The 20912-nt window shown below is 41.4% G+C and overlaps 1 non-coding gene across 1 annotated transcript; it reads right to left on the bottom strand.

Annotated features, from left to right (window-relative positions):
* Nucleotides 1-15871: 15871 nt before the first annotated feature.
* Nucleotides 15872-15980, bottom strand: LOC136490368 (small nucleolar RNA R71). Its single transcript, XR_010767657.1, has one exon. It is a non-coding gene; the product is annotated as a small nucleolar RNA R71 (small nucleolar RNA).
* Between the last annotated feature and the right edge of the window lie 4932 nt (nucleotides 15981-20912).

Raw genomic sequence — 20912 nt, 5'->3', positions numbered from 1 at the left:
TTTCTTTAGAGGTTCCAAGAGACTAGAAATCTATGCTTCTCATTAAACTTGGCTAATGATCAGCTGGCTACTTTGGCCGTGCAAGGAATGCTGCCAACATGGAAGGAGAAGCTACTGGGACAAGAATTTGACAACTTGGATTAATTGGCTCAACAAGTGGCAGCTCTCAATAGCCAATTCTAGAGTATGCGTAGAGATACCCGATTCCAGAAGAGTACCATAGTAGCCGAAGCTTATAATCCATATTCGATCGATGATGGCTATGAAGATGAAGAAGAAGAGGTTGCCATGGCTAAATGAAATTGGGGCAAATAGACAATAATGGTACCAAATCCTTGGGGAAGAGGAGTTGAGGAGAGCTATGACTTTGACGTCACAAAATCAGACAAGCTCTTTGATTTCTTGCTTGAGAAGGGACAGATCAAGTTGCCCGATAATCATGTTATGTTGCCCCTTGATCAGTTGAAGAATAAGAAGTTCTGCAAGTTCGATAACGCTACTTCTCATTCCACTAATGAATGCAGAATTTCTGGCAGCATATATAGAGGGCTATTCAGCAAGGAAGACTCAAATTTGATACGCCTTGGAAAATGAAAGTTGATGATAATCCTTTCTCAGGAGGTCAAAACATGGTCGATGCTAGGCTACTCAAAGGAAAGACTAAGGTCCTGATATCAACCAAATCAAGAGAAGCTAGAACAGTCGATCCCAAGATACAAATATTGGCTGACGAGTACAAAGAAATTAGAAGACGTCGCAACAAGCAAAAGAGCCGATATGAGCAAGGGGAAACATCAAAAGATGGGGCAACAAAGCCACGAGTTACATCTCGAATTCTATTGAATAAGTGGCAGCGGCAGAAAAAAAAGGATTATCAGTGTTGGTTAGAGGATCAAGAATACTAGCGTCAACTAGAAAAAGAGAGGTATGAAAGGAAACAAGCTGAATCATATTAGAATTGTCCTTTCTTCAGACATTGCTAGAACGAAGGTTTGAAGTTGCCTACCAGGAATAATTGTCCAGAGTGCAGCCATCAATATTGAGAGTTTAGGCAATCTCAAGCCAACCGCCGGTCTGTCCATGCTCAAGATGCATATCATCATAATAACATGGATTGGTGCTTAAAAAATGGAAGTATTCATAATTGGCTTGGAAAAAGAGTTGTTGATCAAGTCTAGGCTGATTATGAAGAAGAAGGCAACAAGAAAGAATACATTTGGTAGAAAGGCCAATGGTGTCCAAGAGGTTTGACAAGAAGCCAGAAGAGAAGGGTGCAATGCCTAAGGAATAGATAGTTGGAACAGGCTTAGGCATTTGGTAAACCTCAAGCATGGCGTGCTAAGCAAACAGCCGATAAAAGGCAACCATCGGCTAATATTCAAATGGCTTTTCTATTGGCATTAGAGTTCAGAGATCCGACAGATCAAGAAGTTTATTCGGATTTCGATGAATCAGAGTATGATGAGATAGTTGCCAAGTTGACTATTATACAGCAAGCAATATTTGATAAACCAGTCAAGCATCGGCACTTAAAAGCTTTATATGTGAAAGGTTTTGTCGATGGGAAACCGATAAACAAGATGTTGGTGGATGGAGATGCTTCTGTCAACCTCATGCCTTACACCACTTTTCGTAAACTCAGCAAGGGACTAGGAGATCTGATTGAAACCAACATGATGCTTAAAGACTTTGGGGGTAATACGTCTAAGACCCGAAGGGCAATAAATGTCGAACTAACAATCAGGAGTAAGACTCTTCTCACCACATTCTTCATCATCGATGGAAAACAGTCATATAGTTTACTCCTTGGTCGTGATTAGATTCATGTGAACTGTTGTGTACCATCGACCATGCATCAGTGTTTGATTCAATGGCATGGAGATGATGTCAAGCTGGTTCATGCTGATGAGTCTATGAGTATTGCAATAGTCGATCTAGTCTTTTGGGAACTAGGAGACTTCGAATGCTTTTTGGGCAAGACATGGGAAGGCGGCTTCATTAGAATCAATGATGAAAGGCAACAACCGATCCAAGCAGTCGGCTTTAAAAATTTGTCTTAATGGATAATCCAATAGATGGTATAGATGGCAAATTGGGACATGGCTTCACGTCGGCCGATGAATTAGAAGAAGTAGATATTGGTTCTGGAGATAGACCTAGGCCGACGTATGTAAGTGCCAAGTTGGATCCTAAGTATAAGAGAGAATTAGTTGATTTATTAAAGGAATTTAAAGACTATTTTGCTTGGGAGTACTATGAGGTGCCTGGTCTAGACCGATCGATTGTTGAACATTGGTTGCCAATCATACCTGGATATCGGCCATTTAAACAAGCTCTAAGGAGATTCAACCCGAACATGCTTGATGATATCAAAAAGGAGACTGAAAGGTTACTGGAAGCAAAATTTATCCGACCGTGCCAATATGCAGAGTGATATCGAATGTTGTCCCTGTGTATAAGAAGAATGGAAAATTTAGAGTTTGCATCGATTTTAGGGATCTGAACAAAGCCACACCCATGGATGGTTATTCGATGCCGATAGCTGATATGTTAGTAGATGCAGCAGCCGGGCACAAGGTCATTAGTTTCATGGATGGCAATGCAGGATATAACCAAATTTTCATGGCTGAGGAAGATATAGCAAAGACCGCTTTTAGGTGCCCCGGCGCAATCGGTTTATTCGAGTGGGTTGTGATGACCTTTGGTCTGAAGAATGCCGGTGCAACTTATCAATGGGCAATGAATTATATTTTTCATATGTTGATCGGTAGGATTGTTGAAATCTACATCGATGATGTGATGATAAAATCCAAAGGGTACAAGGAGCATCTAGCTGATTTGCAAGAGACTCTGGAATGCACAAGAAAACATGGTCTAAAGATGAATCCTAATCAGTGCGCTTTCGAAGTGTCAACTGGACAATTCTTGGGTTTCGTGGTCCATGAGAGAGGAATCAAAGTTGGTCAAAAGAGCATAAAAGCAATTGGTGAGGCAGTTCCCCTGACTACTAAAACAGAGTTACAATCTTTGCTTGGTAAGATTAATTTCATCAGAAGATTCATTTCAAATTTTTTGGAAAGAGTTCTACCATTTTCCCCCTTGTTGAAGTTGAAAAATGATCAAGAATTTATGTGGGGTGACATACAACAAAAGGCATTTGAAGAGATAAAAGAATATATGAAATGTCCACCTATGTTGGTCCCTCCACAGCAAGGTAAACCTTTTAAGTTGTACATATCGGCGGATGACAAGACAATTGGATCGGCCTTGATGCAAGAGTTTGAAGGGAAAGAGCGAGATGTTTTCTAACTGAGTAGAAGACTCCTGGATCCAGAGACAAGATAATCCCCTACCGAGAAGTTATGCATGTGCTTATATTTCTCTTTCACTAAGTTGCGACACTACTTATTATCGGCCGAATGTATAGTTGTTTCCAAGGCTGATGTGATTAAGCACATGTTATCAATGCCAATACTAAATGGAAGAGTAGGAAAGTGGATTCTTGCGTTATTAGAATTTGACTTGAAGTACGAATCGGCTAAAGCAGTCAAAGGACAAATAATGGCCGATTTTGTTACCCAGCATCACAAGACAAGCATTGATTACATAGAGCCGGTACCATGGACATTATTCTTTGATGGATCATCATGCAAGCAAGGTGGTGGCATTGGTATTGTTATTATTTTGCCTCGGGGGGCAAGTTTTGAGTTTGCTCTTCCAACTAAACCAATGATTACCAACAACCAAACAGAATATCAGGCTATTTTTAAAGGACTTCAGCTTCTTCATGAAGTAAAGGCCGAAGCAATTGAAATATTTGGAGATACATAGTTAATTATCAATCAGTTGATCGGCCTATATGAATGCAAAGAAGATACTTTGAAAGGATACTATGATGAGTGCCAAAAGTTGCTCAAGAAATTTCTTCATGTCTCTTTACAACATATTCTGAGAGCACAAAATCAAGAGGCTAATCGTCTAGCTCAAAGTGCTTTAGGATACCGAGTGTTTCAAGAAGTTTTGAATAATGAAACCTCGAATAATGATTCGAGAATTGAAATAGCCGACTACCTTAGAAATCCATCATGGAAAGTTACCAGAAAGCTAAGGTATAAATCGACCAAGTATGTTTTGCTAAACGATCAGTTGTATTATAAAACAGTCAATGGGGTGTTGCTCAAATGCCTAAATCAAGAGGAAGCTAAGGTATTGATGGGCGAGGTGCATGAAGGGACATGTGGAGCTCATCAATCGGCTTATAAGATGAAATGGATTATTCATAGAATTGGATATTTCTGGCCAACAATATTGGAAGACTATTTTGAGTATTACAAGGGATGCCAAGACTATCAACATTTTGGTAATATCTAGAAATCGCCTGCATCAGCCACGAACCTAATAATCAAGCCATGGCCATTTTGGGGCTGAGGAATTGATTTAATTGGCTAGATTTTTCCACGCTCAAGCAAAGGACATAAGTTCATATTGGAAGCAACAAATTACTTCACTAAGTGGGTTGAGGCAATTCCTTTGAAGACGGTAACTTCAAAGAACATGGTTGATTTTGTCAAGGAACATATCGTGTATCGTTTTGGGATTCCTCAAACTATCACTACCGATCAAGGGACAATGTTCACATCAGAGGAGTTCAAAGATTTTGCTGCCAGTATGGGAATCAAGCTACTAAATTCTTCTCCTTACTATGCTTAGGCTAATGGCCAGGCAGAGGCATCCAATCAGATTATGATTAAGCTGATCAAGAAGAAGATTGAGGAGCAGCCAAGGAAGTGGCATTCAACGCTTAATGAGGCACTATGGGCATATAGGATAGCCTATCATGGATCAATTAAAACATCACCCTATAAACTTGTGTATGGCCATAATGTAGTCCTTCCTTGGGAAGTTCAGACTGGATCGAGGTGTGTTATGTTGTAGAATGATTTGTTAGCCGAAGTCTACAAGAATCTTATGATCAATGACTTAGAGGACTTGAGTTGCCTTTGGTTGCGTGCTCTTGAAAATATTGAAGCCAAAAAAACTAAGGGTTGCAAAATATTACAATAAAAGAGTCAAGAATAAGCAATTTTCTAAAGGAGATTTGGTCTAGAAAGTAAAATTGCCGATTGGGTCAAACGACAGCAAGTTCGGCAAATGGTCACCCAATTGGGAAGGACCTTATCGAATCAAACGTTGTGTGCCTGGTAATCCTTATATTTTGGAAACACTAAAAGGAGAAGAAGAATTTGGTAAAGCAATCAATGGGAAATATCTGAAGAAATATTACCCTAGCGTTTGGATTAATATTTGACAACCGATTTGCTCGGTCATCGGCTCTAATAGCCATACCAGAAGGGTATCGCCTATAGTGCAAAAATAAACCTGAAGGGGTAAAAGCCAGTACGATGTGTATCGCCTATAGGAGCAAAGCAAACACGAACAAAGTGATGCATATAGTATGAAGTACAAAGCAAAAGAAAAATCACTCAAGATGGAGAAATTGTTTGCTAATATCACCTATTACAAACTACGGGCCAAAAAAAACTTTGGTTACTATATCATCGGCCTAGGAAATATAGGCTACTGAGTTGGTGGTGCTGAAGAAATTCTCATCCAGGCGCTCATAATCCCAAGGGTGCGCCGCAGTTGGAAAACCGTTGCGAAGAAACTGAAGTTCGAGGCCAGAATGGGCTTGCGCAGAAGCCAACGCCATGGCGGCACTAGGATGAACGCTGTGCAAAGCAACCTCTCGGACATAGTTGAGGATATCGTGCAGGCGAACCACTAGGACGGCGCCCCTGGCGTTGATGAATCCCGCCGTGTACTTCGCAGCCAGTCACAGGCTTTCTTGAAGATGAAATTGAGAGAAACAAAGGTTATGATAGATATCTCACCCATGATTCTAGCCTCGGCCTTGGCCAACCTATCCTCCACCGAATCGACCTCAGGAGGCTATCGACATCGAACCATGGCCAGAGTCGATTCTGCGAGGGAGAGACATTCGGTGAGACCCTAGCCATGTCGATCAATGGAGGCAAGCAGATCATCATTATCAATATACCTCCTCAGATAGCAGGGGAGCTGATGACAAGCTATTGATGAAGAGAACCCTATAGGCCGAATGGAGTCGGCCCTATGCCCCGAGGCAGTGGGGGCATCACGAGTTGCATCCTCTTGACGATGAAGACGCTAGCGCGATGATGCGGATCCATTGAGGGCCACCTAAGCAGACCTCTTGCTGTTCTCCATTATCTCAAACCTACAAAAAACAGGAACTACACTAAAGACGCAAAAGATTTGAGATGAAGCGGGTTGTTTTTTCGATCCACAGCAGTGCCCCGTATATATAGCCCGGGAAGGTGAGAAGATAGATTTCGCCGGGGGTATGGAATTGAAGTCAAATACGGAAATGGATCAACACTTCAAAGATTTAGGGGACGGATAACGAAGAAATAATAGATTCAGACTTATTGCTTCCCATAATCACAAAATATCATGGGACGGATACGAAAGGATTACATTGACCAGCGATCAACACACCAAGGCTTCTTTGGATTGAAGGGAGTTCGGGTCCCCATAAGGCCGAAGGTCATCATGAACTGAGCCACATTGGCCTATTGATAAAATTATGCTAGGAGAAGAGGAAAGGCCGCCCGCCTAACAGATGCCCAGCTAAATTCTTGGTGACAGGGAAACTATGGGAAAGAAGCATGTGGATTCCCTGATGGGCATTTGATGGAATAAACAAGGGGAAGGTGTCCACACATTTTAGCCCTTGCAAACACTAGAACAGCTCTATGAGCATGGAGAGAAGACTTAGGTGGTATCATAAGAATTATTCTAACCGCAGTAGCTGATCCTCTTGCTCGACAAGGCGCTAAAATGAGCGGCACAATCACCCTATGCACAAGAATTCTTCTAACCACTCAAGATCTTCATGGCAAAAAAATAGACCATGGAGTGTCAGGCGGAGTCAGAGGCACTCGAGGAAGCAGATAGAAGAGAAACATGGCTGAATTATTGAGTTACTCTTGCCAGAGTTGGATAGGCATTTTATAGTCAGCCTGGAAAGATGGATCTAAGCGCCCATGAAGCAATGATGCTCTCAAAAAACTTTTCAAGCATGGGCTCATGAGCTGACATAGACGGTGACAAACAGTAGACCCCAGATCAAGATTCTCTACCCGTGACTACGGACCTATCAGGGGTACAGACGTGATAATTTTGGAATAAAATTACTTTTATCCCAAAATTGGGGGCAATTGTTTACACTAAAATTTGGAAGAAGAATTGTAGGGACTCGAAAGCCCCCAAAGATCATGTCATCAAGGAATCAGTTGCATGAAGGATGGTATCAGCGGATTTGAATGCAGCAATGGAATCGGCTTTCTTCAAATAGCGCCAGAAGATAACGACAAAAGCTACGATCGGCGCCAAGAAAATCATGTTGGACTCTACAAAAAGGGAAAGATTAGAGTCCAAGTTATCTTAAATTAGGAATGTTTTCTCTTAGGCCAAAAATTGTAATGAGTCGTGCTTAAGTAGAATTCATGTTTAGGCTCTGGGTATAAATATTAGACTCCGGCTATTGTAAAACACACAATCAATCCAATACAAGTTATTTACCTTTTTTGGCTCTGGCCACCCCTTAGGAGTAGGAGTAGAGTAGATCTCGGCGAGTTCTTCAGCGAGTAGGGCTGCATCGGTCCGGCTGACCTCTGGCTTGTTTGTAAGTACCGTCATGGCTTATACTTCTATTCGTATGGCTGCATCGATCAGGTCAACCTCCACTGCGACTCTGGTATAAGCTAGTTATCGACTCTTGTTTAGTTCAAGTACGGCTGCATCGATCCGGTTGACCTCCACTGCTCAAACTAGATTAAGGTCAAGTTATTGGCTCTATCTAAGTGTGGCATTCCTTCGGATAGATTCATTAAGTTATCGATATTGCTTATTGCTTCCATTATTTATTTAATTACAGCAATATCACTTCGCCCAATTGGGATTGATCTAGATCAGCCTTGTATCCTTTTTAATCCATTGTTTGTTAATCTAAATTGATTTAATCTGCATCTTAAATGATGAGCTATGCTCTATCAGTTGTTCTATGTCAATCTTGATCGTGCATAGTCTACGGTTAAGGCATGTTTTGTCTTGAGTAGATCTATTGGCTAGCAAAAACATTTCCACGACCCGTTATCATAGCCTGTGTGATTCTAACTCACCCCACTATTAGCACCGTGGAGTGGGGATCATTACTTGGTATATCTATTCCTGATAGGGCATGACCTTAACTGTGCACTATGCCTGAACCGGCTGTTTTAGCCGATATCGAGTGCTTTCATGAATAGTTCACATCATGAGATCGTTGAAGTAGGGATAGGTTGAAAGATGTGTTAGCCCCATAATCTTATTATTGTATTATGGCCTGCATGATTCTACCTCATGCCCCACTAATATTAGTAATAAGTTAGGGTCATTGAGTCTATTGTTGTTTCTATGGCCTGCAGTATTCTGCCTCATGCCCCACTAGTCATAGCGATAGATGAGATCTAATATGTTCATTAGGTTTATCTTTATTAAATGGTTAAATGGTGATGAGCTGTTTCTTTTATATAAATAGAGATTCAGTTACTTGCAGTCATTGGCTTAATATAGACTGATTAATGTTGATATCATATTGCCATTGACCAATATTTGTCTTAATGATATTCATCCTAAATTATAACCAATTCTCCTTCCATAATTCCATGAGCTTCAACTAATTTATTCTTATGAGTATGCTGGAATCGGCTATTTAGTCGATATCCTTCCAAATCGGCTCTCGGAGCCACACATTTGGGACTGTCTGGCAACACCGACATGTTCCGCCTTAAATTACTAATTAGCTTTCTCTCCTTGTCAAATGCAAAGTCAAATTGACTAGCACATCTTGGGAGGAGTGCACAGGATCGACCACCCCAGCGTTGAAGCTAGGCGAATCTACAGCTCCATCAAGCAGACCCTTTCGGCTTGCTCATGTGCCCTCGGCACAGGACAATATTTTGTGCCGACAGAAATACAAGTGCCAAGTGCAATGCTTAACACTAGGGTGTTACACTATTGATGGAGAAGTAAACCATAACCAATATTCCACTCAAAATAGGGGTAAGTCATAGGATAAGATATATATATATGATAAGTATTGATAAATGATAATGATAAATCACTCAGAGTACTCCTTTCTATGGCATTAGCATGGTTAGGTAGAATATTAGAGGAATAATTCCTAAGTCATTCTTAATTATAAGTCAAAGCATACATTGATTAGAGCAATTACACCTAATAGTCATTGCTAAGATCATCTTCATATCTACACTAAGGGATATTACTAAGAGAGATTAAGAATAGAACTTGTCCCCCTTCATAACCAGATCCTACGTGCTACCTACATCGGGGAGTGGACTACAAAGGACTCAATGGGAGTGTCATGTCCGCGATCTACCACATGACCCAGAATATAGGGTGTATCCGTAGGTAAACAACGTATAAGTACCACGCTTACACAATGTCGACCACCCACCCATGAATCCATAGGGTGAGCGCCATATGAACATATGCATGAATATGATGATAATCCAACTATACTAGGTATATAATCAAAGTAGACAATGAACATTATAACGAAGAACATGAATAAGATGAATACTAATATTGTCATAACAATTGTAGCAAGCATATAAAAATAATGGAGATACAAAAGAGTGAGGGGGTACAAAGATTATATCGAACCACGCTCTTGACACGATCGGGAATCCAAGCGAAGACTGCTTGCCTCCCTCTAGACCTAGCCTAACTAGCTATGCCCTAGAATATGATGGAGCGCTAAGAATGATTAGGGTTTATGTCTTCTCAAATGACTTGATGCCTTCAGGGGGGCAGGGGCTGATATATATAGGCCGGAGCATCCAACGTGATCCCTTGGATCAAACCGACTTAAGGAATGGTGTAGATGCAACCTAGGAGGTGATGGAGAACCAACATTGCAACGCGGAGGCTGGCAGGTGGGCCTAGGGACCGGGCGGCATGCAGGTGGGGCCGGTGGTAGGCCCTCGGGCTCCAATTCGGTGTGGAGTTCTCTTGAGTCTTCTAGAGTCTTCTGATGTCCGTTTCATTGCAGATAAGCGCAATTAACTCTGACATCTAGGTCCACCTTGATAGTTTTCTGAATAAACCCTGCAGAAATCACAAATTTATCAAAACTCATGGAATTTGTTAGTTTAAACCCCTAAACCTTTGTTGCTGATCTCAATTGTGCCATTGTGCATGTTTTATTGATGGTTTATAATGGTTGTTAACTACTGTCAACACAAGCAGATTGATGCAATGTTATCGGACGATGGAAGGGAGGATGCTCCTTTCATATAGACCTTGCACGGTTGATGAGAGTGAAGTGAAGGCGGTAGGAAAGCTAGTTAGAAGAAGGAATCGAGAAAAGGAGCTTTTGACTAGGATGACACGCTTGATACTTGAATGCCTGGTGCGGTTGTGATGGGCCTTTTCTGTACTTTTTTTACTCCAATCCAAGCAGTCACAATAGTCGAGGGGTAGACTAGTTGCTACAACATTCAAAACTGATGACCCTTTACACTGTGTCCTAAGAGATCAAATATACAGCGGCTGAACTTTCTTGCATTCGTAGTAAAATTCAACAACTATTTCTCATTCGTTGTGCATTAGATCTAGGCAATACTTGTTGAGATGAACTCCTCGCTGCATGGTTCTTGAAAGTTCAACAAATTTTATCGAAGACTACTAATACGTGTTTGGTTCTTGTAAGATCAAAGCCACTCATGACTACTAGTACTGCTGATAGTGTTTGGTTCAACAAACTGAGGCACAAAGCAACCCTTGCGTGGTTGTGATAAGTGAATTGAATGCATGAGGAAAGCCTCTATAGTTATTTCACTCCAAGCATTCACAACAGTCGAGGGGCAGACTGAAGAGTGAAGACGAGTTGCTCTTGCTTCCGTAAGCAATTTCTCTTGCTTGATTTTGCAGAGCAGCAGCTAGCTAGAGATGGCTACATGGTTTCATAGGTCCTGATCGTCTACACTCGCTCGGCTGTGGCTGAAGATGCCGCTTCAAATCCAACTACCTTACTAGTACTTCATGCTTGCAGCCATAGCCGATGTAGTTGTTCTTTCTAGTACAGCCGATCTGGCAAAAGTAATAGTCAAAGCTCAGTAGCAAAGTAAAATGTCTGGGCTGGTCAAATTTACATGACTCGGACTATGAGGCATGCATACGATTTACAAGAAATAGGTAAACATCATTTCATCAATATTGTACTTGTCTATATATATTTGGTCAACAGAGTTTAACCCACCTAATACAAAGTTAAACAAAAGTCCATTTACATGGATATTATTACAACAAGATAAACTAAAGAACATCATAATTGGCTCCAGTGAACATTGAAAACACAAATCTGAACATCAGTGTTATGAGATACTCACCTATTTCAAAAATAAAGAACAAGGGCATATCTCTAATGCCATAGATACTAAACATTAACATTATCTAACCATGTTGCTACTGCTCAGTTGAAAGGAACTACACAAACACCACCAATCTCGGGATCATTTGGACGGATTGTAAGATAACGGATACGATGAGAAAATACTTCTGCACCACGAAACTTATAGCGGTATGAAAGTAAAGTCTAGAGAGCTACATTTGAAGGAACTACAACAAACACATAGGGTCCTAGATGATCTTCCGCAAGACAGTAGTTTTGATGGCCAAGAACTTGATGAACAACTACAGAAGCTATGTACCACCTACTGTAAAAGTTAGAATGTACTGCAAGCACTACAACCCTTGTTTGTAGGCCATGGCGAACACAAAGCTCGCAGAAGACATAGCGATACACAAACATGTCCCAAGAATAATCATAGTTATCCATGACATGTGTAAAAAAGAAAACAATATGCTGAAAAAACAAAGAAAAAACATGCTTAGTAGTAGGGTGGAGGGAAAAAGCTTTGGGATGGAACTGAAGTAGGAGCTCTGGAGAGCCTTCCTCTCGCCCCTTGTCTATGTTGTTATACAGTTTGCAGGTCATGGACCACCCCAAAACCTATGCGCGCATGCTTGAGCACCCACGACCCCACATATACGGCGTAAGAGTTAACACGATCTGTATTTTGTTGTTTCATCAAAACTATGATCCGTCCTGTCAAGATTTCTCTAGTATCGGACTATCCAAGGCCCTGTTTGGATGGACTGCGATTAGTTAGCCAAGGCTAAAAAATCAGCCAATTAGTTGTGTTATTAGTCCATACCTATTTGTATCCTGAACTATTTGTTGGATTCTATAGACTAGAACTAGTTGTTAGCCCCTGGTAGTTGGGTTTTATGGACTAGTTGGATGGCCCTTGTATTTCATAGTGATTCAGATCGTCTATATTTTGTAGGATCGGACTGTCTTAGGGTCCAGAAAATTTCAACATCTATACACTCACGTCCTTCGATTAGAAAGGGCGAACACCGTTAGTATAACTAGTTACCAAATGACCAAAGGACCTGAGCTACACCACGCTCAATAGTTTAACCGACCTAATACAAAGTTCAACAAAATTTAACACAGACATGCATGCAAATAAGACTTCACATACGGTCGTCCCACGGACCAAACCTAGTCATGACTTGTACTACTGATAAGTCCCATAGATCAAAGATTGAGGTGGGCGTGCAGGATGTTGTCATCCATGTTCACCTTCGCTAAGACAGCGTTGGTGACCGGCTCGAGGCTCACAAACAATCGAAACGTACTCGACCGATGGAACATACAGCACTGACTATGACTCCAGTGAGGAGGAGGACGGTCCAGAGTACTGGCGAGTCAGTGAATCGTAAGAGCGCTAGCCAAGAGGAGGCTGCTTTAATTTTTTTCTCTTCTCTAGAAATTCAAAGCACCTTAGAATCCATGACTACTTTTTCTAGGGTGGGAAATCCATGGGGATATCATTTGAATAACTCATTTAGTATTTTTTAAGGGTTTTCCAACCTAGGGTGTGCCTTCCCTTTGCTTCCTAATTATAGGCCATAGTTCAAACAGTCATAGATGCAGTCACACACAAAAAAAAATAGCCAGTTGCAGCGCAATAAGCTGCAGCGAGCAGGTTTATTTTTTCTTTTTTTGGTAATTCTTAGGTGTCAAATTCATGGATGTTTTAATTGTTTGTTATCATCCTCTTTTAGTTTTATGTTTATTTATATTATGAAAAAACCAAAAACGCAATAACTAACTGCTTGGATATATAAATAGGTGCACAAGAGAAAAAAAAAGAAAAGACAGATATTAGGTAAGTACAATATTTTGTCGTAATCATTTTCTATTAAAACACGGAATAAATTCTAGTCTCTGCTGAGCACCGCGCCGAGCACTCCCGCCAACACACACCGAAAATTAGATGTCCCTCTTTTGCCTTCCGCATAGAAAATAGGTTTACCACGCCATTGATTTTAGACAAGGGCATTTGTGGTAATGTGATGGCCACATAAAAGCACAAAGAGTCACCGTCTTCGCCTCCATCTCCATTCTTCAGCCGCACCGTCTCTCCTCTAGCTCCAAATCCTAGTCCCATGGCCTCCCTCTCCACTCTAGCCGCCCCTCAGCCACCCTGCTCCGAACCCTAGGCTCCATCGGAACAGCAGCTCAACTCCCTCTCCACTCTCTAGCCACACCATCTCTCATGCATTTTCGAACCCTAGCCAGAGCCGGATCCCCTTCGATTCATCGACAGCAGGTCAATCAACTAATGGTGGAAGGACCGCCTCGACGATGGTACAAGCCGGATCCGAATCCCCTACCAAGCTCGGTGTTAACGGTCACTAACACCAATTTTGACCATCAACATTTCACCCAAAAGCATGGTAAAGTGGCATAAATCATCATCACATGTGTAGAATTATGTTTATAATTCACCTAGTTCCACTTGTGCTTGTAGAATTATTTCTAAGTAGAAAATATGACAAATTTTGGCCAAAATGGTGACAAACATGGACCAAGGAAGCAAGTGGACGTGACAGGACCACCTAGGCCCACTGGGCAGCACTGCTCGGCCCTAGTTGGTGCCACCTTGGCACTTTGCCCCGGCACTAATCCATGGGAGCCCCTCCAGAGCCAATTGGATGCGTTGATTTAAGTCGGTTCAATCAATGGTCATGATGGAGAGGCCATGGATCCATGGGCCCATTGTCATAGACTTGGAGCCTTCACAACCGACTTCCAGTCTAAATTTTGACATATGATGTCCATGTAACCTCCATTGGGAGCCAACCATAGCAATTGGATCATGGTGGAACAGAGGGCCGACCGACACCCCCCTAGTGCCGCTCGGCGCACTAGGTCCTCCACCGACCTTGCCACTACCTACAAATACCCCTCCCCTCACTATACACTATAAATAGTGGGTGTGGAGCTCGGTAGAAAAGTGCCCCATTCATATTCTAAGCTCTCCAAGCTTCTCTTAGCTTTCTAGCTTAGCATTAGCTATAGAGTAATAGTCTAGTAGTGGAATAGAGCAAAGTAGAGCTTCTTAGAGTCTAAAAGAGTCTTCTGGCTCTGGTATAGCTCCTTTGTAATTCTTTCATTTCAGCATTACTTTATTCAGTATTTATTTCAGTACTTTATTCTAGTATTGCTTGCTTTACTTTAAGTACTTAGTCATTAGTGTTCATCATTAGTGAGCTTAGGTGCTTGTTGTTTGGCATTAGTAGCATTGGTTATCTTATTTGTAGTATTCTTTCGTTAGTACCGGTTCCACCGTCTGGTTAGGGTGCTTTGATCTCATTTCATCAGAGCACGGATCGAAGTAGTAAGCCTATAGATTAAGCATAGTGCTTAGGCCATAGATTACCTGTGGATACGGCTAGGCCTCCGGATAGATTGTTGTGGGTGGCAAGTGGTGACAGCCTTATCCATCCTCTGTATTCCACCATGATAGGTCTAGTTATTAAATCATAGGGCTCGTGGCAGACCTTGTCTATTTAACTCTCCAAGTTGGTAGGCGGGTTGTGCCCTAAAGTACTATCGCATTTCTCCTAGTTATCTATTTACCCTTAGTTACTAGAAAGATATATCGCTCGCTCTCCCACCTATCTATCTCTGGTCAGCTTGTCAGTAGTAGTTAGTTTAGGTAGTGCACACTCATCCTTCACTATCATTCACCGACCTAGGATCAACTCAAGCCTTCCTCTAGCAAATCCTAGTCCACTTATAAATTCTAGCCTTCTGCCTTCTTGTGGGAGAAATTATAAATTTGACACTTGTGCGATAGTTCTGTGCGCTTGCGGAATCCTCCAATAGCCGTTAAGAAATACCAACAAGCATTTATGGCGCTGTTGTCGGGGAAGGCAACTGGCTTCGAATTTATAAGGCTGAATTTCTTAGCAAGGTTCATGTTAGTTATCCCAAGTAGTTTATCCTTTTTTCCTCATATCCTATCACTACCCTACATGATCTTGGGTGACAAGTCCATTCATGATTTTTCTGCACCCTCAGCTGCTAATGTAGCCACTAGACCCAATGTTATCAATGGGGACGTTAAGTTTGAGCTTAAGCCAGCATTAATTATGATGGTTCAAGCTAGTATGTTCTGTGGGAAAACCCATGAGGATCCAAATGCTCACCGCCAACATTTCTTGGAGATTTGTAGCACATTCACCATTAAGGGAGTGAGCCAAGAGTCTACATGTCTTCGCCTTTTCCCCTTCTCTTTGTTAGGAAAGGCTAAGCAATGGTTTTACTCTAACCGTAATGCTGTAGATACCTAGGATAGGTGTTCCAACACTTTCCTTGTTAAGTGTTTCCCCATGGGGAAGACTAATGCTCTGCGCAATAAAATCTCTAGTTTTCAACAACTAGCAGATGAGTCGATTCTCGAAGCTTAGGAACAAATGCAAGAGTATGTCTCCGAATGCCCACACCATGGCATGGAAGACTGGCTTTTGATCCAGAACTTCTACCATGGATTAGTGACATTAGATAGGAGCCATTTAGATGTTGTTACTGGTGGTGCATTGTTTTCGCTAAATGTTGTAGATGTAAAGACATTGATCGAGAAGATGGTCTCCAACCAAGGATGGAGCGATGATCGACTCCATCCCCGTAAATGAGGTATGCATTCAATTAAAGAAATTGACATGCTTGCAGCTAAGATGGATCTACTCGCAAAGCGAGTGGAACATTATGAGAAGGTGAGTGCCCAAGAGACACTCAAAGCCATGGATTCCCACATGGCTTGCGAAGTCTGTGGAGATGTTGGTCATTCGGGCAATTCCTGCCCTGAAACCCAAGAGGACCTTAACTTCGTCAACACCGACAACGGGTTCCGTCCACAACATCAAGGCTGGAATCAGCGCTCCAACAACCAGGGAGGTAATAATTATTACTCTTCTTCTCATTTGAATAATCAAGGTAATAATAGTTATGCTTTCTTGAAAGATCATGTTTATGGTCAAAGTACCATGACTGATAGTATAAATAAAAAGTTACATGCTCATGACAAGATGTTGGAAAACATAAATGCCAAATTGGATGAATTTTCTTCTGTCTTAAAGAATCAACTTAGTTTCAATAAGAAGATAGAAACCCAATTAGCTCAAATTGCTGTTGCTATCCCATCCTATGAAAAAGATAGAATTTCTGGCAAACCTGAAGGAACAATGGAGATAGCCAACCTTGTTACTACAAAGTATGGCTATGCTTTAAATTCTTAGGGTTCCTATTTATTAGATTCCCCATTTACCATTAAGAAAGGTGATCCCGGTATCCCCGCGATTACTTGCTCCATTGGAACTCATACCTTCCATAATGCTCTATGTGATCTAGGCTCTAGTGTTAACATAATGTCTAAAGCAACTTATGATAAATTGTTCTACACTAACCTAGCATCAACCTCAGTTTGTGTGCACTTACCTGATCGATCTACCTGTTATCTCGAGGGAGTAGCCACTGATTTACTAGTTAAAGTTAGGAGTGCTTATGTTCCTATAGATTTTAAGATCTTAGACATGGGTAATGCTGAGGATACACCTTTAATCCATGGTCATCCTTTCCTTAACACTGCAAATGCTAGCATATATGTGGCTTCTGGGCAAATCCAATTCCACTTTCCTGGAAGAAAAGAAATATTTGCTTTTGCCTCTGGATAACCCCTCTTTGATGCGAAATAGGTAAAGAAGAAGCATCCAAAGAGAATCAAGATGAAGAAACCAAAGCCAATTGATGAGCCGGAGAAACCTATCAAGAAGAAGAAGAATAGAAAGAGATGGCATAAAAAGAAAGATCTGTCCTCAAACTCGTCATCCCCTAATCCTGATCCTGACAAGGCCTCTAAGGTGGAACAAGAGGAAACACCTCCGCCCAAGGACAAATGACCTTGAGCCCGACAAAAAAGGTAAGTTTTCTATTCCTTACATTTATTTACTGCATTTAGTTAGTTGCATTTCATTTCCAACAAAGTTGCTTCACATTGCATGATAGGTTAGTTGCATTCAGCTACTCTATGTTAATAAATAAAGTTTGTAGTAGTTAATGCCTAATAGGATAGATATGCATTTAAAGAACACATATGAAAAAATATTTAGTAATAATGAATAAAATTCAGTAGCATCCCTGCTGAATAAGTTATCTAGTAGTTATAGGTTTAGCTAGTCAGTTATGCATTCTAGTAGTATTAGTTAGTCAATAAAGAAAAGAAACGAAAGAGCCGCCAGAAGACATTCCAACATATGCAAAAGGCAAGCTTGGGGGAGACGTCTCTCCCCGCTCAGGTATGAAAATCTTAAACCCTCTCTTTACATTCATGTTTGCTTTATATTTCAGTATTCATGATCATAGAATATAGAGAGGAGTGCCTTTAAATTATTTTGAGAGAAACTCTACTCTAATAAAATGATGATAAAATTATTTGGAGATGATGAATAGTTGCTATGCTATACTTTGCAAAAGCTTGTTATAGAACCTTATACTTCTTAAGTTTTGAGCATGATAAACTTAGAGTTCATCTTAAGTTGAATGGTTTCGTGGGTTGCAAATGCTAGAACCAAGAATAGGCTTTTGTGAGATATGTTGTAGCCATGATTAGAGTAAATCTTTGAACCTATCTGAGGAATGGTAAAGACAACCTAGAGTTTTGTTTTGCAAAATGCTAAACTCTCTTGCTAGAAGTTCCTCAATGGTGATAAATTCCGACCAGAGCCAAATACTTACATAAACTCATACATGATAAGCAAAAATAAAAGTCGCTTGTTTGTTTTGAGCTTTTTCAAGCCTTGTTGATCTGAGTAGAGAAACTTTTCATGCTTTTTGATCAAGATCAGGTACACCCACATATTTATGATATTCCTACACTGGGGATACGCATCCATACATGCATTCCATTTAGTATTGCTCTATGAGAATCAAAGTTACCTCTCTATGCTATCTTAGCTCAAAAGAGAGGCATGGGCTATAGAAAAAAATGAGAGAGAATAAAAGAGCAAAAAGCTCTAGTGTTCAAAATAAGAGAAAGAGAGAGAAAGAGAGTGAGAAAAAAGAAAGTAGCCATGCCCTATGAAAAAGAAGCTAGAGAAGGGAAACTTCTCAAAGGAGTACCACTTCCACTAAATATACCACACACATGCACATCTTGATCAATTTGTATGACTTGTTGTTCCTTGTGATCCAAGTGTTTTGACTTAGCAATAGATTCAATTCAAGTAAGCTATGCTTTTACCCCTACCTTGAGCTCCACATAGGCTTTAGGATAGAAATTGAGGCTAAAATTCATGGCCTTGGTGAGAATTTCAAAACACCATTGAGTGACTTGAGTATAGAATCTGAGGAACTTAGGCAACCTTTCTTTTCAAATCATTTGAAAACCTCCAAGAAGTTTGAGCTAAACCAAAGTAGGCAAAAAGTATCTATCTAGCTACACTTTCTTGCAATTGCTTGTATAAAGGTAAAAGCTATGAGTCCCACATTCCTGAGACTGATGGTGAAATTTCTAAATGCTAACATGTTCAACTCAAGAGAGTATTAGTTTGTATACAAGTCTTTGTAGGGCGTTACATAATAGCAACTCCTAATCCAACACCTATTCCTTACTAAACCCGCATCTTTGCTAAGGACAGCAAAGGGGTAGCTTGGGGGAGCTTGTTGACGGTCACTAACACCCGTTTTGACCATCAACATTTCACCCAAAAACATGGTAAAGTGAGGTAAATCATCATCACATGTGTAGAATTATGTTTATAATTCACCTAGTTTCACTTGTGCTTGTAGAATTATTTGTATGCAAGAAATATGACAAATTTTGGCCAAAATGGTGACAAACATGGACCAAGGAAGCAAGTGGGCGTGGCAGGGCCACCTGGGCCCATTGGGTGGCACGTGCCCATCCCCACTTGGTTCCACCCTAGCACTTTGCCACGTCACTGATCCGTGGGAGCCCCTCTAGAACCAATTGGATGCATTGATTTAAGTCGGTTCAATCAATGGTCATGATGGAAAGGCCATGGATCCATGGGCCCATTCTCATTGACTTGGAGCCTTCACAACCAACTTCCTATCTGAATTTTGAGATGTGTTGTCCAAGTAATCGCCATTGGGAGCCAACCATCGCCGTTGGATCGTAAGGCGGTGGAATGGAGGGCCGGCCGATGCCCCCCTAGCGCCGCCTGATGCCCTAGGTCCTCCACCGACCTTGCCACTGCCTATAAATACCCCTCCCCTCACTATACACTATAAATAGTGGGTGTTGAGCTCAGTGGAGAAGTGCCCCATTCATATCCCAAGCTCTCCAAGCTTCTCTTAGCTTTCTAGCTTAGCATTAGCTATAGAGTAGTAGTCTAGAAGTGGAGTAGAGCGGAGTGGAGCTTCTCAGAGTCCAGAAGAGTCTCCTGGCTTTGGTATAGCTCCTTTGTAATTCTTTCATTTTTGCATTACTTTATTTAGTATTTATTTCAGTACTTTATTCTAGTATTGCTTGCTTTACTTTAAGTACTTAGTCATAAGTGTTCATCATTAGTGAGCTTAGGTGCTTGTTGTTTGGCATTAGTAGCATAGGTTATCTTATTAGTAGTAGTCTTTTGTTAGTACCAATTCCACCATCTAGTTAGGGTGCCTTGATCTCATTTCATCAGAGCTCGGATCAAAGTAGTAAGCCTGTAGATTAAGCATGGTCCTTAGGCTACAGATTACCTATGGATACGGCTAGGCCTCTAGATAGATTGTGGTAGGTGGCAAGTGGTGACAGCCTTATACATCCTCTGTATTCCACCACGATAGGTCTAGTTATTAAATCATAGGGCTCGTGGTAGACCTTGTCTATTTAACTCTCCTAGTTGGTAGGCGGGCTATGCCCTGAAGTACTATCGCATTTCTCCTATTTATTTGTTTACACTTAGTTACTAGAAAGATATATCGCTAGCTCTTCGAGCAGATCACCGAGCTCCGCCATCGCCGTCCGTCTCGCCGAACAGGTCTATGTCGTCGGCCAGCTCCTTCGTTGCATCTTCCACCTCATCCTCCAGCTGCTGGGTCTCCGCCTCGCCCATCCCTTTGGTGAATCTACCCCCTATTGCCTGAAGGTCAACGGATTGATAGTGGGACCGAACTATCGCAAGGGCATGAGTAATGGCAATAACAACGGCGTCGCAGTTGAAGCTCTCCCACGCCACCTGCACCTCTAGATGATAGTGCCTGAACGTGGCGGCCTGTTGTTGGGCTGAGAAGCCTCCTCCAAGTCGAGCAGTTGAGCACTGGTTTAACTCCGACGACTATGGCGTCGAACTTCTCCCTTTGGGTCCTGGCCTCCTACACCAGCACATCAAATTGTGCCTTGACCCTCTTATGGTAGTCTGCAAGCATTACAAGATTACAT

The sequence above is a fragment of the Miscanthus floridulus genome, chromosome 10 (assembly GCF_019320115.1).
Source record: "Miscanthus floridulus cultivar M001 chromosome 10, ASM1932011v1, whole genome shotgun sequence".
NCBI lineage: Eukaryota > Viridiplantae > Streptophyta > Magnoliopsida > Poales > Poaceae > Miscanthus > Miscanthus floridulus.
This window is presented reverse-complemented; position numbering and strand designations above follow the sequence as displayed.